Genomic DNA, 22,233 nt, shown 5'->3' on the forward strand with positions numbered 1-22,233 from the left:
TATCAGTCATTATCTTCATAGAACTTGTATTTTTATCAATACTTTTATGTTCTAGGTAAAAATGTTCTCTTTTCTTAAAATATCTTTTATTTTTGTTAACCACTGGTTATTTATTCAATACCTATTGTGCAGACGCTCTGTCCAAGCACCGGCCCAATAACGAAGTCTCTCACCCCATAACGGCCACATTCACTGGAGCCCCAGAGCATGCACATAACTGTTAAGAGCAAAAGCAGCCACACCTAAGCATCCTGTGGGTGCACAGAGGAAGAGGAAACTAACTCTCCTACGAGACACGGAAATGTCAGGGAAAGCTTCATTAGATACGAATATTTAAGGGTTTAAAGTATTAAGTTTAAAAACAAATATCTGCTTTTTACAAGCCATTTAATAGATTTTTAAAAATCTCTCTGAATGTATTTTTCCTTTGTAGTTGTCACATATGTTTTCATTTTCTCAGGTCATTTTTTTTAAAGAAAATAAAGTGGCTAGTAATGATTTCTATACAATTTTATACGGAGATTAAAATATATAGTGATATTGTTTTTTAGAAGTAAAATATTACTCTCAGTGTCTTTTCCCTTCCCGTCTCCCCTATTTCTTCTATGACTCTAGTTCCTTTGTTATGATATTCAATAAAGCTTTTGTTCTGCTAACTTTTATTGTTCAAGTTTTGAGAGCCAAGTGGGGCTTGGATAAATATACAGCAGTGCCCTCTACTGGAGAGAAGTCCTTCAACACATGCAGAAAATGCCTCGAGTATAAGGAAGGATGTGTTATCTTACAGAAAACTCAATGACCAATAAAAAAATAAAATAAAATAAAAACTGGCTGCTAAAAATAGTAATCATATTATTTTAACTAGATAGACTTGTAGCAAAACTTCTCTGACCTTTTTCCAATGACCAGTAAAGCTCAGGTACTGAACACAGCTGTTTGATAGCTCCAGTATGATGATGATGTGTAAACAGACTTTCTGCTTTCTTCAGGAACTCTATTTTGGAAATGAGTCTCTCTTTTACTTCTAACTAAAATATCATGTTGAGTTTTTCATTTTGTTTACTTTTTTAATGTTCTTCTTCATCAGGACAACTACCCTTCTACTTCCCAGGTAGCCAAGTTTTGATGATTATTATTACAACTTTGAAAGTGTTAAATTGAGCAGATTTTTACCACAGTGTTGCATTCACTGTACTATTTATGCTTTTTGACAGTTTTATATTCAAGAAAAGTAAGGTTTATAGTAAGGCAAGAATATATTTTGAAGTTCATCATGTCCTTTAAATAGCACATTTACATACTGCCCATGGATATTTAAATTTTTGCCCATGGTTAGAAATGTTCTGTATCTCTTCTTCACAGACATAAAACCTCTGTTCTCTCATTCAGTTTTTTGCTTTTTTTTTTTTAGCCGATAGCCGTGAAATTTAATACTAAATGTTTAAGTCTAACAAAATAAATTATGAATATACAAATGCATAATTGAGGAAATAGATGATGCCACAATAAGGTCTCAGCTTCAAAAATGACATATTTGGAATATATAGTGTGCCCCTGAATTTTTCTAGTACTGAACACTGTTTCTTAGAGACTTGATGGCAATTTTTTGCAAGTTCAATAAACAATTGTTAATCCTCAAGAGAAAACACACACACAAAATGTTCTTGACAGTTTTGTTCTATTAGAGTCGCAAATGTGTGGTTGCCAAGGGTATGTTTCTAAATTGAGAACTTTAAATGCCTCTTCTTTAAATACTGAGGAAACATCAAGAGTAGCAAAGTTGGTTTTTACTGCCAAAACATTTCAAATTGAGTAAGAATAATAGTGTCAATTATACCGTCTCACATCTATATGACATGATTTTAAAATCTTAAAAAAAAAAGAAATCAAAGGTGAGAAGTTTTATCAGTGATGAATTTTCAGGAACAGTCTTTGGATATGTCTTGAGTGAATGCATTAAACAAGTTTTTAGATTTTTTTTAGTTGAGTCTATTCAACACTAAGAAATATTATTATCCTGATCAACTTGAGCAATGATTAAGTCTATGATTTGAGCGATGATTAGGTCTACGACTGTCTTATTCTAAAAAAAAAGTTAATTAAGATTTAATTAAACTATTTTATTATTCTGTATACTTTTAAAAAATATATATTTCTTAGTGTCTAATAGAGTCTCTTTAAGCATGGTATTCTTTTTAAAAACTATTATACAGTGGATTAGATGGATAAAAATTTGTATATCTGTGCTCTTGGAATGGCTTGATCTTATTATCCTTCTTCATTTAATTGTGGGGAAAAATAATAGCTCTGTTGAATGCTATATAAATAAATTGGTCTCCTCTTCATATCCCTAGTTACTGTGATTATATGTCAGAGAGAGGCAGCCAAACTAAAGTTCATGACAGGTTAAGAGCATAATTGAGAAAGTAACCTGTTGTTTTATGACATGACCTGAGAACTTCTCCAAGGGCAGATAAAAAATTTTAAAAAACAATTAGATTTATTACTATTAGTATTATTACTTTGGTATGGAGTTGAAGAATGATGAGTTCAAAAGCAACTAAAATGATAAAAGTTTCACTACTTTTGAACATCATTGAAATTCATATGAATGGTTTTCTCTGTTTGATAAATTTATAAAAGGGTTTGGAAATTATTTTTATTACTTCCTTTTGGCTGAATCTCAAAACATTCTGAATGGGCAGATATGTCATTTTTCTCAATATCCAGATAAACAGAAAAGACTATAAATGGTTTTAAAGTTTATTTATTTATTTATTTATTTATTTATTTATTTATTTATTTATTTTTTTATTGGTGTTCAATTTACTAACATACAGAATAACCCCCCGTGCCCGTCACCCATTCACACCCACCCCCCGCCCTCCTCCCCTTCTACCACCCCTAGTTCGTTTCCCAGAGTTAGCAGTCTTTACGTTCTGTCTCCCTTTCTGATATTTCCCACACATTTCTTCCCCCTTCTCTTATATTCCCTTTCACTATTATTTATATTCCCCACAATATGAGAACATATAATGTTTATCCTTCTCCGATTGACTTACTTCACTCAGCATAATACCCTCCAGTTCCATCCACGTTGAAGCAAATGGTGGGTATTTGTCATTTCTAATGGCTGAGGAATATTCCATTGTATACATAAACCACATCTTCTTTATCCATTCATCTAATGATGGACGCCGAGGCTCCTTCCACAGTTTGGCTATTGTGGCCATTGCTGCTAGAAACATCGGGGTGCAGGTGTCCCGGCGTTTCATTGCATCTGTATCTTTGGGGTAAATCCCCAACAGTGCAATTGCTGGGTCGTAGGGCAGGTCTATTTTTAACTCTTTGAGGAACCTCCACACAGTTTTCCAGAGTGGCTGCACCAGTTCACATTCCCACCAACAGTGCAAGAGGGTTCCCTTTTCTCCACATCCCCTCCAACATTTGTGGTTTCCTGCCTTGTTAATTTTCCCCATTCTCACTGGGGTGAGGTGGTATCTCATTGTGGTTTTGATTTGTATTTCCCTGATGGCAAGTGATGCAGAGCATTTTCTCACGTGCATGTTGGCCATGTCTATGTCTTCCTCTGTGAGATTTCTCTTCATGTCTTTTGCCCATTTCATGATTGGATTGTTTGTTTCTGTTGAGTTTAATAAGTTCTTTATAGATCTTGGAAACTAGCCCTTTATCTGATAGGTCATTTGCACATGTCTTCTCCCATTCTGTAGGTTGTCTTTGAGTTTTGTTGACTGTATTTAATTGAGAGAGAAAGAGAGAGCAGAGGTGAGGAGGGGGAGAGAAAGAGAGAGGAAGAGAGAGTCCTAAGCAGACTTCCCACACTGAATGTGGAGCCAGATTCAGGCAGGGCTCAGTCTCATGACCCTGAGATCACCACTAGGGCCAAAAACAAGACTTAGCCACTTAACAGGCTGTGCTCTCAGGCTCCCCTATAAATGTGTTTTTAAAAAAAAAAAAAAAACAAAAAAAAAACAAAGCAAAACTACCATTTCATGCTTCATGACAAAAAAAAAAAGAAACAAAGAAAGAAAATATCCATTGCCTTCCAATCATCTAATCCAACTTCTTTAAGCATTTCATTAATCCATAGTTATTTTAATATTGAATAGTGAATAATTCTATATAAATACAGACATTAAGAAAAAAGCTTTTTTATAAATTATTTTTGTATTTTTTAAACTGTAGACTTTAAGCCGACAGAAGAAATGAAATAATTGAGTGTATCACTCTGAGCAAGGTATTCATTTTCTCCATTCAGACTGATTTGGATGTTCGAAACAGAATTTTGGATTGATTTCAGTTGGAATAGTTGTAAGCTAAACTGTTTCATGAATACAAAATTAGGACTTCCAAATTTTCCTCCTTGTGGAGCCAAATAAACTAGTGATCATTCTTTGGCCATATTTACTTAAAATCTGTGTTTCAAAACCTGATTCAGTGTTAACTTTCTAGTAGCCAGGTAAATTCCCAGTTTGCTTTAGAATACTTATGGTAATAGTGGAGATTTATTTCTGGTTCAAGTACTTTACATGTATTATATCTTCAGATTCTTGTAAAGAATAGCATTATAATTCCTACCGTAAGAATGATGAAACTGAGGCATAGAAAGGATAAGTAATTTATCAGAAATCTTACAGCTATGTGTAAACTTTGTCTACTTCACAAAGGAAGATCTTATTACATCAATATGCAGGCAAGAACAAAATCCCTGCACATGGCCATAAAAGCAAAGTATAATCTCTCAGAGGCCATGCAACCCACCATAACTCCTTTTTCTATTGCTCTGTTGATACAGCAGGCACCTCAGCTGTCACTCTTCCTTATCATCAGGACCCCTCACTATATCCTGGAACATGCTTTCATGGCACATGAACCTTATCCTCCTTACAATTAAATTGCTCATAGTTTCTTGAAATATATGTGTGAGAAGGGACAGAGTGTTGGTTGAAGACAGGAGTCTGGACACGGATATTATAGGCACTGCCATGATCCTTAAAAATATTTTGTCAAACATTTCTTCTTTTCCTTGCAGATAAACTACTAGTACTTTCTTTTACCATTGTCTTCAAGTCATTTTATTTATATATTTGATTCCATTTTCAAAGTGATTAATTATATTTTATATATGCAGTCTCCTTTTCTCTCAACAGAATATATATTAACACTTTCTATATTAGTAGGCATATGAGCAGATGTGTGAAATTGTATTTTTTAATGCTGAAGAAGTTTAAGGCAGGAGATGAATGTGACTAATAATAAAAGATTTAAAGTGAGTATGATTAGAATTGGACTTAGAGAAGAATGTTGGATTTAGCTGGGTAAAAAGAAAATGCATTGCAAAGACATTTTATTTTATTTTTATAAAGATTTATTTATTTGTTTTAAAGAAAGAGAAATTAGAAGAGCATGGGGTAAGGGGCAGAGGGAGAAGGAAAGAATCTCAAACCCACTGCCTGCTGACCACAGAGCCCAAAGTGGGTCCCCATCTCACAACACTGAGATCATGACCTGAGCCAAAATCAGGAGTCAGACACTTAACTAAGCCACCCAGCACCCTAGGCTTGCAGAGATATTTTATTTTATTTTATTTAAAAAATATCTATTTATTATTTTATATAGAGAGAGCCTGAGTGCAGGGGGGGGAGGGGCAGAGGGTGAGGGATATAATATCATCAAATATAATCAAATTGCTAAAAATACAAGTTTAACATTATACCTTATAGTGACATTTGTAGACAAATTTGTCTTACATGGCAAAATAAAAAGATCTTTAGTAGGAAAATAAATATAGTAACATAAGTTACAAACTCTTGAACTGATTTTAATTTCCTGATTACCATCCTAAAGGAATAAACAATCTCTGATTTTTATTTGATGTAACACAGTCTCTCTTCTTTTGTAAGTGCATTTATAATTGTTCTTCACTCTATGTCTCATTATTTTTCTATATTTCTTCCCTGGCTACAATCATTATCCTTTTAAAATCAATATTCATATGGGTTTTTTAGAGGCAAATGAAAAACTGCTATCATTCCATGACATTTCAAATATATGTGTGAACATATTTGACAATACTACCAAGCTAACAGGCACATATTCTTCCTTAGACATGTTTTCTGAGAAGAAAGTTATTTAAAAACTGATTTGCGGGATCCCTGGGTGGCGCAGCGGTTTGGCGCCTGCCTTTGGCCCAGGGCGCGATCCTGGAGACCCGGGATCGAATCCCACGTCGGGCTCCCGGCATGGAGCCTCCTTCTCCCTCTGCCTGTGTCTCTGCCTCTCTCTCTCTCACTGTGTGCCTATCATAAATAAATAAAAATAAAAAAAAAATTAAAAAAAAAATAAAAACTGATTTGCCTATCAATTAATATGCAGATTGTTTCTAAGTTTTCCAGCATTCTGTATGCAAGTTCTTAACCTGGATCTATTCATAACTTTCAGGGAGAGAACCCTGAGAGCTTTCTAAAATCTTCTGTAAATATTATGCATTACATGTATTTGAGGAGAGATGAAACTAGGGCACATACGTAGCTTTTATTAGGGTTATGTTTTATTTTGTTTTGTTAAGTTTTTACTTAAATTCCAGTTAGTTAGCATGCAGTATAATATTTTTTCTTTTTTTATTTAAATTCAATTAATCAACATTTAGTACACCATTAGTTTCAGATGTAGAGTTCAATAATTCATCAGTTGTATATCATACAATATATTAGTTACATGTGTATAATATAGTGATTCAAAACTTCCATACAACAAGTTTTTATATAAGCCAAGGACACACTAACACAGGTATTTAGTATTTTCAGTTGTGTATAGATATGTCATGTTCTTGAATGCTGAAAGTATGCTGATTAGTGGAAACCCATGAAAGTTTATTGTGAATCTCCTGGGTGCCGTCTATGAGCTCCGTTCGTGCTCCAAGTCAATGTGCTTGCAGGATAATGCAAATGGGGACAGGAGAGGGTTAACATGTATATATATTCACTATAATATAAGGCAGTGCAAAATACATGTATTAAGGACTTGTATAATGACAAGGGGTTAAAGAAGATATTTATAAAGACTGATGCTGACTTCAATAGTGTCACTTGGTATGGGAGGAGATTTTTTTTCATTTCTCCTTCTTAAAAAGCTTTTTATTAAGGTACAAATATTACAATTACATCTTAAAACAAATGGTGCATTATGTCAAATATGCAAAAAACTTATGGAAATAATAGTTATTTTACAAGTTTTAAATGCCATCTATTTTTTTAACTTCAATGCCTAGATACATATCTTAAAGCCAATACCCATTAAAAAGATATAGCTATTGAGCACCAAATCTATGTGAAATCTTGCCCTGAAGACAGTGAAAAGAGATGGCCTCAGGCAATTTACAATCTATTTTATTCCTGAATAATATTTGACAGTTAAACACATTATATAAACTAAAATATCTTCTCAGGAAGAGACACTTATTTCAGGCAAAGACATTTATCTAAGACAAAATTTTGAATTTGCACCTGAAAAAAAAAAGAAAGACCACATTATGGCATTGAGTCAACTCTTCTAATTCAGGAATTTTAATTAGTACCAAGCTAAAGGAAAAAAAAAAATGACATGCTTTACAATAATTTGCAATTCCACTTTCTTATGAAGAAGAAAAATACATTACCAAGTATAAGTCAAGATAGTGCAGAAATACAAATACATGATTTGTCTCCCACTAACTTTGACCAGAGCCAAGAAACAAAATAAAACAAAACAACAACAACAAAAAGCCAACAACAGATCAGATATGTGCCATACTTATTTAAGCCTTTAATATTTAACTCAAATTCTCACTCATGACCTCATCCTATAAGGCTTGAATTCAAAGGAATTTCTCCCCAATCTTTGGCCATAATGTGGAGGTAACTAGACCATATGCAGATCCTATTCCAAGTACTATTTACTTCATACTAATATGATTTCTTGATTATAATGCTGGGGCAGTGAGGTATGGGTGTCTAAATTATACAGCCTTTACCAGTATCTTAAATTGGTTAAACTCCTTCTGTGTTCCCAGTTCCTCTCACTTCCATGATCAGAATCTTCCTTAACTCTGTCTTGTTTTCTCTCCCAGGGTCTCTTTTCCAGTTCCTCCAGGCTGTCTTTCTATAGCTCTATGATATAGAAGGTTTATATAGTTTCCCCTGGTATAATTTATTTTCAGTTCTCCTAACCTCAGTATATTTCTCTTTGAATTTCTTCTTTAATGAATAATCTCTATCCATCTAGTTTCATTGCATTTTATTATCATAAATAAAGCTTCTTTTAATAATGCATAGACATAAATTCATAAGGCTATGGAGGCCATTTCAAAATAGATGTTTAAAAACTGTTTCTGGCAATAAAAGCCAGTAATATTAAGAGAAGTGAACACTTTAAAAGATGTGACTTGCTTGGATATATAAATTCTGGTACAGCTGTAGGAATATTTCTTTAATTTATTGTATAACTCATAGCAGATTATTATTTATATTATTCCCTTTTGTAATGAGAAATTATAGAAAATATCATTCTTTTAACTTTTAGGTTTTCTATTCAACAATACTTATGCAATACTGACCATATACAAGGCATCATAGTAAACCCTGTGGGGGAATAATTCAACTTTTTACATTACTGTAGTACATGAGAAGTCTACCATTTATGCAGATTCTGCTAAGGACTCCTATGAGAAAATGCATATAATAACTATCACTACAAAACACAGTTATTAAAAATTTTATTCAACCACTTCTTGGCCAGATTAAATTTCTCCTCAATAGGGACAGAAAATAATTTCAATTCTGGCATGTGTATTTTTTTTATCTTTCAGTTCTAAAAAACCTATTCTTTCAGGTGGGGGAACAGTTTTATTAAGGGAACTCCATTTCAGATTTATCACTGGAGATCTTTGAATGATATAAATATTAGGTCACTTATTGACCAAAAGATTCAATGTAAAGCCTGCCCCTCCCCAATCTAGTGGCTTAATGTTTTCTTCCTGAACCTTTTCTTTAACATTATGATATAAAATCTAACATCTCCCTGAAATAAAGCTAGTTAACCTGAGACTATATCATCCTAAGAAAGCAAAAATATAGGAGCAAAAATATAAAAAATAATTCCACATTTCTTTGAAAAAACTGTAGATGCATATCACTTTGATTTTAATTCCAAGCTGTTATAGTACTATTGGGTTTAATAACAATAGGAAGAATAATTATCATGATACAATTTGTAACTTCCTGTTTGTAAGGAAGTAAAAATAATGCTTATGAAATAACTTGTAGATTTCCTATTTTGTACAATGTTCTTGACAATTCATACATATCTCAATCTTCAGAGTAGCCATTGTGAAGTCATTAATATTATCCTGATTTAACAGAGGATTAGATTCAGTAATTTACACAATGTCAGGCAGGTAATGAATGACAGTTAGGATTTAAACTTCAGGAAAACAGCTTTGGGGAGTTGGAAATTAAGTCATTAAGAAAAATTTTTGATGCAGTAGTGTAAATCAAAAATATAGCACACTGAAAAACGGACTGTCAATAAAGTATGAAATAATGGGCAATTAGATAATCAATACTTACCTTCCTTTGTTTCCAAAAACTTCCAGATTTGACAAAGTTCTTATCATTTTACTTCATGTTGTATTTTTTTCAGAATTTGAAATATCAAATATTTTTTGAATTGTTATTTTCTTAATCTATTGTCTTCCACCTACTAGGTCCGATCATGAGAGTTTCTCAATTACACTGTAGCATGTTTCCTGATCAAATGAGAAACTGAGTAAACTCTTAGCTGGGATTTGAAATCTTTATATTTCACTACAAAAATTTCATAATAGTAAACAAGAGAAAACATTTGACTAAAAAAAAATAACCAGAAATGCCCCCAAACTATACTGCTCTTTAAAAATGCATTTTATATTTTTAAATGATTTTATTTATTTATTCATGAGAGACACACAGGGAGAGGCAGAGACATAGGCAGAGGGAGAAGCAGGCTCCATGCAGGGAGCCTGATGTAGGACTTGATCCCAGGACTACAGGATCACGACCTGGGCTGAGGCACATGCTCAACAGCTGAGTCACCCAGGTATTCCTAAAAACGCATTTTAAACTCCAAATTCAAACCTACCAAAGCAATTCTCCCAGTTCAATGCTTCATCCAAATATTTACATTACATGAAGACACTTATATTTTCAAGGTGACAATAAACTCCTAACAAAGTACACATTTTGATACTTTGATAGATTTAATTTTATGTTTACTTTGTAAAACTATACCCAAAGTTTTTTTTTTAAGAGAATAAAGTTCTTTACATCAACACTACAATGGTTATCTAATATAGATAAAATCTCCTAATGGAAGATTATTTAATATATTTTAAAAATCATAATAAAAATAAATTTATATATTAAATGTTTGATTTATGTCTTTGAATTGGAATTTTTATAAATTAAGATTAAATGGTTTATAAATCTTTAGTTCTATTAATAGAAGTGATTACTTATATATAAATGGAACACCCCCCACATTACATTTTCATAAAATATTCACTGCTTTCTAGTTAACACATAACAAGATTAGGGAAATAGTAAGAACTGAAAGGCTGAAAAGGAAACATGGACTGATCGAATTGAGAAACTGTCACTATTCATTATTAATTGCTTAAAATTTAGAGAAAAAAAGATAGGAAGAAGACATTAAATTCATACAAATAGGTAAGAATGGCCTTGTCCCTCAGAAGAAAAGTTTGTTTGACCATAAAGTTTGAAAGGAGTGATTGAAGTATTTTGGGCGGACATCCACCATAATCAGATTTCTATGCTATAAATATTACTTTCTTGAAATTGTGGATCATGAGCTGGAAGGATCTGGAGAGAATTTAGAAGACAGAGTTAACTAGGCCAGTGCTTCTGGGTATGGTGAAGGTAGAACTTGGAAAGTAATGGGAGGCTACAAATTTTACCTGTTGGAAAATCCAAGAGGTGATTTCACCCTGGCAATCTGATGTATTGACCTGAAGATACCAGGAAAGATCAGAAAGCTGAAACAATCTATCACAAGTCTGTGAATCCCTTAGTTGTACAGAGAAAAACAAATCATAGCTATTGTTTGGCATCATGAAGACAAACCAACTTGTTAATTGAATGGATTTTCATTTTTTGGCTACTTGTTTTGGCAGCTTGTAGACACAGGCTTACAATCACTGCTCATTAGGATATTGGAACTACAGCTACCCACTCTCCAGGGAAGTAGTGTGATTTCATAAATCAGAGTAACTGAAAAATGAACACTCTCAATATGATATAATTAAACATTATGGGAAGGAATGGATTTGGGTTCTTTCTGACATTTGGCTGAACGTGCTAGATAGCAAAAATACACAAATGAAGGTCACATTTGCAATTATTATAAAAGTGTCTACATTTTAATTAGGCAGCTGATAAATGTCATTAAGCCTTAGCCACTGACCAACTGTCATTTAAAAAAAGGAAGAAAAATGTTACCTAAAAAGTCAGAATTTTTTGCATTGTCATGAAATTAAAACTTGAAGCCACAATAAAGTGTGTTCAGCAATAAGATGTTAAATGGGCTTACTGACAATCTCAAATAAAATTTACAAAAGAAATATTTTGACAACCTATGATGTCACTAACAATACAGATTCCCAAGCATTGTTTTATAAAGCAGATCTGCCTTTACCATTGAACAAATGGAGCCACATTAGTCTTAAAAGGCTCTTTTTAGCAGAAGTTTAGTAGCATTTACTGGTCTGTGGGTTTGGCTTACATGCATTTTTTATTAATTTAGATTAAATATTTACCGACTTTCTCCCTTCCATAGCTAATCATTCTCTAAACCTTAGGCAATTTTGCACCTAAGAACAAAAGAAACTGGTATAACCTTTTAGATATTCTAAGAATATTTTGAATTTTAAATAGTATTCAAAAAATTTTCCCTTCAGCTGAAAAAATAATAAATAAAATTTACATCAATAAGAGTAATATGACTTTCCATTTAAATTAGCATTTGAAAGTGGCAACAGAGAAAAATAGATATATGTATTGTTTTAGGTTGAATATGACTAATATTTCTAAATCTAGAATCTTAAAGTAATTATAAGTAAATTTAAAAAAAAGGCTCATTGGATACATTAAAAAAAAAGTTCATTGGATACATTAAAAAAAGAAGTTCATTGGATACATTAAAAAAAAGAAGTTCATTGGATACATAATAAACCACATCTTCTTTATCCAATGAACTTCTATTTTTTAATTTACTTATAATTACTTTAAGATTCTAGATTTAGAAATATTAGTCATATTGAACCTAAAATAATACATATATCTATTTTTCTCTGTTGCCACTTTCAAATGCTAATTTAAATGGAAAGTCATATTACTTTTATGGATGTAAATTTTATTTATTATTTTTTCAGAGGAAGGGAAAATTTTTTGAATACTATTTAAACTCCTAACTCTGGGAAACGAACTAGGGGTGGTGGAAGGGGAGGAGGGCGGGGGTGGGGGTGAATGGGTGACGGGCACAGAGGGGGGCACTTGACGGGACGAGCACTGGGTGTTATTCTGTATGTTGGCAAATTGAACACCAATAAAAAATAAATTAATTATTAAAAAAAAGAAGTTCAAAAATCAATGGAAATAAATAAGAAAGAAAATGATCAATAAATTTACCTACATAAAAACGTAAATCTTCTTTCTATAGTATACTATCATCAAATTAAAATCAGCATTGCAGGAAATACAATCATTAATGGTCATACCAAATTATTTTAAGAACCAAGGAACAGAAATCACAATTGAATAGGGAAAAAAAGAAAAGCTATTTTATATGTAATTCAATGAGGAAATATGTATATAGAAAATGTATCTGACTAATAATCAAAATGCAAACCTAAGCAATGATGAATTAGGGTTTTGCTATACTTTTAGGATAATTCACATTAGCAACCATCTAATAAAATGGTATACAATATGTCATAATGAAATGTTAAAAAATTATTGATCCCTTATGATGCTAACAAGAGTATAATTAAATCAAAATTCTTAGAAAAAAATTATCGAAAGCTACTTTCAGACTTAGAAATTCCACCTCTATGATGCTCATTGAAGGGAATTATTAGCTATAAATACAAAAATTTATGTACAAGGATACTCCTGCATCATCATATAAAACATGAAAATTAATCTGATCACATGAACATGGTTAAATAAATTACAAAACACATCACTGGAATGTTATGTAGCCAATAAAATATATTTGAATAACATTTGGGAAAGGATTAAATAATCACAACATAATATTAAATAAAAATGAGAAAATTGCATCTATAAACCTGTTCCAGTTTCCTTCAAACAAAACAAACTAAATCTACATATGTCTCTGTTGATATATCTGTCTACATATGAAATAGAAAATATCAGAGATTGTTTTACAAAGGTGCTATCTCTGGATTTTAAGTCTAGAGATTATTTTGATTCTAATGTGAGGATATATTAGTTTTATAATCAGAAGGTTTAGAATTTATGGGAAATTTAAGGTATCACAATTCCTTTTGAATCTGAACCCCATCTTTTACTTCATAAGGGAAAAGATTAAGAGAAGGATCTCTCTGACTCTGAAGAAAAGAACAACATGAATAAAAGGCAGCTGAGCTAAAACACTCCCACAGATTTAGCAAAGTACCAGATGTCTATTCCCTTGAAACTTAATTCATACATAAGTAAGTCTTTGAGTTGGAATCTAGAATTTGTGATCTGTAAGTGTCTGAGAAATAACACTTTCACAGTTGGGAGTTGCTTTCTGGAAATTGAGTTTGTTAGATATTAAGTACTACAGATGAGGCAGATGTGGAGGCCCTGAGGGTGAGAATGACATTCTAAATCAGGATGCAACATTTTAGCCTGCTTGATGTCTTTATCTTTATTTAACTAACTAACTGGGCCAAATTAGCTGTCAGTTTAGGCTAGAATACTACAATCACAGTAGCTGAGAAAATTTAAATTATTTGCAGGTATTTCTTCTGTTAAATGAGAAATCACCTAACTTTGCTAAAATGTCATTGAAAAAATTATTTTTGATATCTTCTTTGAAGAAATTGCTTAGTTGCATAGTTTCTGATTTTTTCTAGTATGTGCCTCGCTAGCATCTAGTTAGTAAGGTCAAAGTCATAGGACTGCCTTTGAAGAAAAGTTGCCATTTGAAGAAAACTTTGTCATTTGAGGACTCCAAAAACTAACACTCATTGAACTAATTCTTAAGCAACTTTATGTGCTAAAGTAGCAAAATAAAAAGTCATAAACACATTTTAAATGTTTATTTTTCGTTTCTGAAATATGAACAAAGCTCAATTCAAATTTCATGTCCAATGTTATGTTCTATTTGATTGCTCTCAATCGTTTCTTTCTAGATGTTCCCCAGCAAGTTAGAATGTACAATAATTACATTATGCTCCTACTTCATACTCTCTTTGAATAGTGTGGTCTGTGGCCTGGTCATCCCAAAGAGACGTGACTACTGGAACAACCAACAGCTAAAGAAAATGAGTGTAGAGATTTCTTTAATGGTGAAATATACAGAAATTGACTTGCTGAGAGCAGCCACACAAAGCAAGAGCCAATACACCCACCCAAGCGAGAAGGTGCCAGGTTGCTTGGAACCTACCACCTTCCTTATAGACACACATCTGCCTAAGATACTGCCCATGTGGAGTGAGGATTCCATTAGGCCTGAGAGAAACACTTATTTTCTTAATGGGGGTGGGGTGAGGGTGGCGGCATTGTACCCTCTTACCTATGCAAGTATGAAAATAACTTCTCACATATCCCCTATTTGAAAAAAATGCTAAAGGCAGTGAAGATCATTTCTTTAAAACTGTCACTATATATCTTTATTTGAGAGGCTACCAGTATCAGATTGAGCTCTCTTCAAATTCTATGACTATAAAGTGATTTCCCTGAAGTTAACATTATTCTTTTCTTAGTTTCTAAGTATGTTTTAAGGCAAAAAATTTTTGTTTTATTCCTTTTTTGTGTTTCCTTGGTTAACTTTCCATTTGGGATACATAATAATTGATCATTTTCTGTATATTGAATGAATGTTAAATCCTGTATTCTTTTATGTATGTCTATGTAGCCCACACACATCAAGATAATTCTTAGATATCTAAAATTTCATTAATGCAACTGGCCATCTTGAATTTCATTTCTAAATTCACAATTGCCTGAGCACGTCTACATTCTACAGATTTATAGATTCTAGTATAGACACTACAGTACTGGAAGCACTGAGCATAATGAAAAAAAATCTGCTTTTTATCTACATATAAGGAAAACATAACTTTCCCAAAAAATATTTCCTATAATTGGGGGGAGAGGGAATGCATTTTATTTAATTATTTTTAATCAAAAGCTTTATTGCTAAATAATGTTAACTTTATTTGATTTATTATCAAATACTATCTAATCTGTCTTAAACGCACAGAGACTAAGAAGATAAAAGCTAATATGATCATTGCAGACTTAAAACTTCACTGAAAACTTAAATTATCCAAAACAAGAGGGAATTCTTTAATCACTAAATTAATTTAGTTATATTTCACAACTAGCTCCTGCCCTTACTAATTTCCTCAGTGATTAGAAAACAACAGGCATATTATGAAGGAAATATAAATTTAATGCAGTTGCATTTTAGGTTTTTGATAGTTTAAAGAGATAATATCTAAGTATTATAGATTATTTTAACTTGCAACAATAGTAAAAAGCACACAAATCAGAAAAAATTGTGAGATCTGTCTCTTCTCATTCAATAGAAGCATATATAATATCCAGACTAAGATGTAGAAACTTTCATGGTCTATGTATGCATACAACTAAGTATCTATGATTGAGAAAAGATAAAGTTTTCCAAATATTAAATCATTATGACTTCAAATATAAATACTGTATCTTAATAGGAGTGGTAGAAATAATTTAGAGCTATGTTTCTTTTTACTCTATGTCTATTTTTCAACCTTATACAAAGAACACTAGAAATGCAATGCTGTTATTTTTTTTTCCTTATAAGTACTACAGTTTAGATGACTGACTTTGGCGTTTTGAAAATGATGAATTTAATCTCCTGAATATCTTTTCTCACTTCTCCAACTAAAACACTATAAAGTTTACACATAATACAGTCCTTGAAGAAAGTGCTGAGCTGTGACATAGAGTAAATCTGACTCTGGCTGTCCCAAACTCTCCTCTGCCATAGGTGCACACTACCAAATTTAAATGAAGCACATCATTTATAAATTATTAACCATTTCTAAATATGCTTCACATGACTGGCTTCACTGAGGTGTTACATCCATCCTTGCAAGCTTCATCAGACAGTAGCAGGCTAAAGTTGCACAGTAAACGCTAATTCTCAACCCGGGAGAGGATGGCCTTAGCAATTACCCTGAAAATGGTCAGATATCAAATTTCTTTATGCTGACTTTGATGCCAAATTAAGTCACACTGCAGGCTTGGATATTGTATGATTCCTGTCTTTTCTGGACATTGGGACATCAATATATGGTGTCACTATTTTCTCCACTGATGCATGATTAAGCTTTATATTCTTCAGAGCATCACATATCATTTGATTCAAAGTTTATTTACTTATTATTATATGATCTTAAATAAATGTCTAAAATCAAATGAACTATTGGAAAGAAACGATTTCTTCAAAAACTTGTCATTTCATGAATTTTTGGTATGGCTTAGACTTATTTGGCTGTAAATATTAATGCCATTGTGTGGGGAAATGACAGGAATGGATTTAAATACAGAATACAATAGTGATGTTCTAATTTATCATCAATATTTTAAGAGCTTTAAAGTTCATTATAAACATGTTTTTCACACGTGAGGACAGAGATACAATTCTGAAGTTGACTTGGTATCAGAAAACTCAGGAAATTTCAAATATACTAAGGGATTCTACATTTTATTTTATTTTTTTTGGGGGGGGGATTCTACATTTTAAATGTATCCTTTCTCATATTGACATTTTTTATCCTACTTATTCATAAACATTGTCATAAAAATTCTAGTTTTACCAATTCTAATCCATTATCTCATGAATATTATTTACATTCAATGGCAATAATATCTATAACGTGACTTTTAGGTAATAGGGAAACAATGCTATTAATTCCAAGACTGCAAGTGGTGGCAATGTCGTTCTGACTTAATAGACTACAATTTTATTAAATAATATAGGTTCAGTGGTCCCAGGGTCATTTGATTAGGAAATATTTAATGAAGGCATTAATATTTACTCCTACCCAACTTCCAGCTGGAATTTCATGGTGTGAGAGTACCGGGTTAATTGAGTTCTATAACCAGATCTCCAGACCACTTTAGAAATAACTGTAATGCATATTCCCTAAGGTCTGATCTATGAACGGTGAAAAAATAGAAGGAAAAATGATTAACGTATAACTAGATACTGCTGACATCTTCAGCATAAATATTCATTAAAAGTTTGAGCAAGTAATGAAGATTTCTCTAACAAAGAATTATGAGTCACTTTTCCTTCCAAACCCTGGACAGGAAGATGGAGACAAGATGCATAGGTCTTGTGTTAGTCGGTAGAAATACAACAATATATAGACAACAAATTTTCTATAGATTCATAATTCCTATTAGTGGCTAAAATTTCTTTCTTAAGAATTTACTCATGGGAATACATCTGTCTGGAAAATAAAATTGTAATTATCCCTCTTCCATTTGCCTCTCTTTAAATTCCACAAAGTAAAATGAATATTAAAATTTGGCATTTATATCCCAATCAAATCTGGAAGGCATAAGCCGAATATATTCAATTATGACCACCAGAGGTAATAAGTGCAGATAATAAAAATAATATAGTTATCATTTATTGAGTCTTTACTATGAACCAGGCAAATTTCTAACTGCTTTGTGTGTACTACTTTATTTGATCACTACAACAACCTACAAGGCAAATGACAGTGTTATCTCCATTCTAAAGGCAAGGAATCTGAGGCATAGAGTGATTCATATTTTGTTCAAAGCCACAGATCTACTCTGAGGTAGAGTACAGATTTAAATGCACCCAATCTAACTTTGGAGTCTATTTTGCAAACAGGTTTACTGACAAAGCTGCTCTTATCCAAAATTCTCAGTCAATTAAATGAGTGGCCAAGATGTAGGAGGAAGATGTACACACCAGAGCCAAGAGAAAATATTTCATTGCCAGGACCTGAGTCATGATGGCAAAAGTAAGAAAGATAGATGTTGTCAGGAATCCCCTCAAAGCACTCTGTTTTTTCTTTTCTTTTTTTTTTCCTTTTTTCATTATATATTTATTATATATAATTATATATAATAACTTATTTTATATAGTTTTAGAATAATTTTATTTAATGTTCCTTTGCTAATATTTTACCAATTTATAATCCTCTACTAATGCTCGTATTTACTCACATCTGTATCCCCAGTCCCTAGCACATGGTAGAATTTCAATGAAGAGTTGTTGAAAAAAATCAATGAATGTTGAATGAGAAAGGAGAGAATTAGGGAGAAAATGAGGTGTATGTTTAAGTTAGCTGAAAGACACTAAGGGCTTCTGTGTAGTAGGAAGCCAGCTTAGAGCCCCATAGAGTGTCACTTAGTGTTTACATTTCACTGAACCCCTTTAAAATCTGAGGCCCGACCTATGCTCTTATTTCTCCCTTTCTTCTCTTTTTTTATGATCCTACTTCTTAAATGACAGTTCTTGAAGTGATGACTAAAAACTGGTTCTGAATCCTGAATAAGATTTACCAAATTATCTCAGAAGATGCCTTTCATTGACAGAGGTCAAGAAATGTTTAGGAGCTGAGGCAGAAGCACAGAGAGTAAAGAGCTGTTGACTGCAAGTAGAAGTTATAATTAGCATAAGAAAGAGCACTGGAATATCAAAGACTTGAAGCTGGGTCCAAGTAACTGAGACCAGAACAAGGTGGAATTTGTCTGGGATGGAGTCAATGTTTATGAATAAGATCACGAATATAGTTGTGAGTTAACCATAGATGGTTCCTGGCTTCATGGAATTTAGTCTGGGAGTATTGGTAGAGGATTACAAAATGGTGAGGTATTAAGAGAGGAACACTAAATAAACAAAATTATTCTAAAAATTTATAAAACTAAGAACTATGATGCATATAATGAAGAAAAAGGAGAAAAGAGAGTGAGAGAGAGAGAGAAACCTAGAGTTTCTTGAAAGGAAAATTAAAAGGAAAGGTAAAGAAACTTAAAAAAAAAACTGTTGCCATCACGAGTCAGTTTAAATGGAGAATATATTTTTTTTCTAGAATACATCAATATTTAGAAGCTGAAAAGACAAAAAAGAACTAGCAAAAGAGATAAGGAGTAGCTAGTGAAATAGGAATAAAAACATGAAATTGTAGTATACTGGAATCACATGAGGAAAATGCTTGAATAAAAAGAATGGTTAATCACATTGAATGCCGCTCATAGGTGAAAACCTACCTTTAAATTTAGCAATGGCCTGGTCATTGTTCACCTGGAAGAGAGTCATTATTGCAGAGTATTATAAGGAAGACTGCTGGCAATAGGCTTAAGGGAGAATGGCAAGAGAGGAAATGAACACAGTGACCACTGACAGCTCTCTTCAAAATGTCTGGCTAGAAGGGAAAATCAGTGGAAGGAGTGGTAAGTTTAAATTTTTTAGAAGGTTAGGTCAATTTTTTTATAGTTATGGGAATAATTGAATAGGGACACAAAAATTGGTGCTGAAGGAGAGACAGAGGGAGTTTTCTAGAAAGACATCCTTGAGCCATCAAAATGGGATAGAATGAAAGTCAGTGCACACAAGTAAAGGGGTTGGCTTTTAATATATGCACAGACAATTTATTCACAGCAACTCAGTAAAAGCAAGGTAGAATATATGAATGTAATACAGGTGGGAGTGCATGTGAGGGACCTACTCTTATGATTGTTTGTATTTTCTCAATTAAATATGAACACGATAATTAGAAAGGCCAAGAAGGTGCGGAGCTAGGGGACAAAGGATAAGATGTAAATTATTCCATCCAGTGGGATGGAATAGTAAACAGACTAGGGAAATGTGGTAGTATTGCTGGGAAATTGAAAAACTCACTCGTAATTAATATCATGAACTGTGACCTTTAGGCATGACTTTGTGCCTCTTCCGGCTGCACTCATGAACACAGCATGTTGATGGTGGATTTGAAGTAAACAGAGAGTTTAGTCTGTGAAAATGAGAGAAGGTAAGGGTCAGTGTGAGTGAAGGTACAGTGAAGGAAGTAACTAAAGTAACGAACTGTAAACTCTAAACTGGATAGGGAGGTGGGAGGTGGTTGAGGAGCAAGAGGACTGTAGGGTGGTGAAAGGGTATTAAATCCGTAGTTTGTAAATCTTGAAGAGGTTGAGATCTGAGAAAGAGGTAAACAATAAGATGTGAAGGACAGAAATGCAAATACCTAAATTTAAACTGAGGAAGGTGATGCAGTATTTTTCACCCTCACCCTGTGTGTGTTAAACCAATTCCTTCCCCCAAAGTTGGAGGTTAAGCAAAGTCTTAGGATGTAAACCTCATTTTCCCATTTATTTATAGAAGTGTATCTAGTTTCCAGAGCTGAGGATCCCCAGAACTGTGGGCTGAAGACTGGAGAAATTAGAGATCTCAGAAAAGGAGGTGGAACAGCTAGGAGGGCACCAGGTAGAAGAGTTAGAAATGCCCCCAAGAGAAGGAGACTTCACTGAATTGATGGTTATTTACACTCAGACCAAGAGACTATTGTAGGTCACAGGCTAAGGCCACGGTCTATATGTCTAATACAATGGAATTGGCAACGGAGGGGTTCTAGACTCTTGCAGAGCTCGGAAGGTTCTCTTCACCTCCTAGATCTGACCACACCTTCACATTCACTGTGCATTGTATGTAGAGCAGTAAGGCAGCCTCGCTGCTATGGGGCACCCCTTCTTGGCTGGGCCAGCCTTCCCATACTGCTCTTCAACACTGTCAACTGCTCTTTCATCGACAATGAAAGACTCTTTCCTTTTTTTAGTAACTTCACACTTTCCTGCTTTTCCCCATCCTTTTATAGGTTCCACTACCTTTGCTGTTCTCTGAAATGCCAGTGCTTCTCAGGGTTCCATTTTCAACACCCTACTTGTATTTCCTTGGCAAGCTAATCTATTCTCAAAGTTTAATAACCATCTATTTGGTTACCATTTAATAATATCTCATTAGCCTGTATCTCCCTTATGATTACAAAATTTTCTGATCAAAATTAATGCCCTAAGAAGTACTTTTCCACTTGCCCCAAACTGAATTCATGAGCTTTCACTTTAAGAACATGCCTTTCCCTGCATCTTTATCCATTGTCTAGTAGCACAGAGTCTCCCTAAATTCTCATTTTCCCTTTCTAGCCTCCAATTTAATCAATCAGTAATCTTAATGAATTTATCCCCACCCACGTTATATCACCTCTTCATTCCTGACTAATCTTTGCCTTTATTACAGCTTTAGGATCATGATATGTCTTTTTTTCCCTTTTGTTTTGTTCCAAATGACACTGCAGACAGAGAGATCTTCCTAAAATTTATATTGCTTTCCTTTAAGAATCCTATCATTTTAGTATGGCATACTAGGCATTTCATCATCAGTCTTGCCTTATCTATCCAGCCTTACTTGTCCTCTCACTTCTCTCCCTCACACTCTGGTCTCCTGATTATTTTAATCTAAAAAGCACACCCTGCTGCCTCTCTTTTCTAAGTATTCATATATTGTCTTTCCTTTGTCTCGGGTTTCTTTCCTTCCCTACTTAGAGCTTTGCTAAACTAATCTCTAATGGTCTTTCAGGACTCAGATTAGATAGAATTCATCTTGAAAACATTTTCTGATGGCTTTAGACTAGATGAGAAGAGTACTTACCCTTCAGAGGAAGCCTCTGATTTCTTGCATTTACTTTTATATTACATTGGATTAAAGTTCTCTTATAGTTCCATCTTTGTCACTGTATCACAAGCTCCTTGACACCTGGTGCAATATCTTGTTCACCTTTGTATCCAGCATTTAGCCCCTACTGAGTTCTCATTGCATGTTTGCTGAATACATGAATGAATGAATAAATTGTCAAATTTCTAGTAA

General features: G+C 33.2%; 1 protein-coding gene and 1 long non-coding RNA gene across 5 annotated transcripts in view; one reads left to right on the plus strand and one right to left on the minus strand.

Moving 5' to 3' along the window:
* The window catches only part of CNTN5 (contactin 5), a 1,277,146-nt gene that overhangs the window by 749,146 nt on the left and 505,767 nt on the right, over nt 1-22,233 (plus strand). The gene's annotated exons all lie outside the window — the stretch shown is intronic.
* On the minus strand, nt 6,918-20,920 carry LOC140615615 (uncharacterized). The gene is made up of 5 exons (XR_012016110.1): nt 20,561-20,920; nt 20,218-20,329; nt 19,587-19,620; nt 9,627-9,805; nt 6,918-7,526 (listed from the first exon to the last, which is right to left on the minus strand). It is a non-coding gene; the product is annotated as an uncharacterized lncRNA (long non-coding RNA).

The sequence above is a fragment of the Canis lupus genome, chromosome 23 (assembly GCF_048164855.1).
Source record: "Canis lupus baileyi chromosome 23, mCanLup2.hap1, whole genome shotgun sequence".
Classification (NCBI taxonomy): Eukaryota; Metazoa; Chordata; class Mammalia; order Carnivora; family Canidae; genus Canis; species Canis lupus.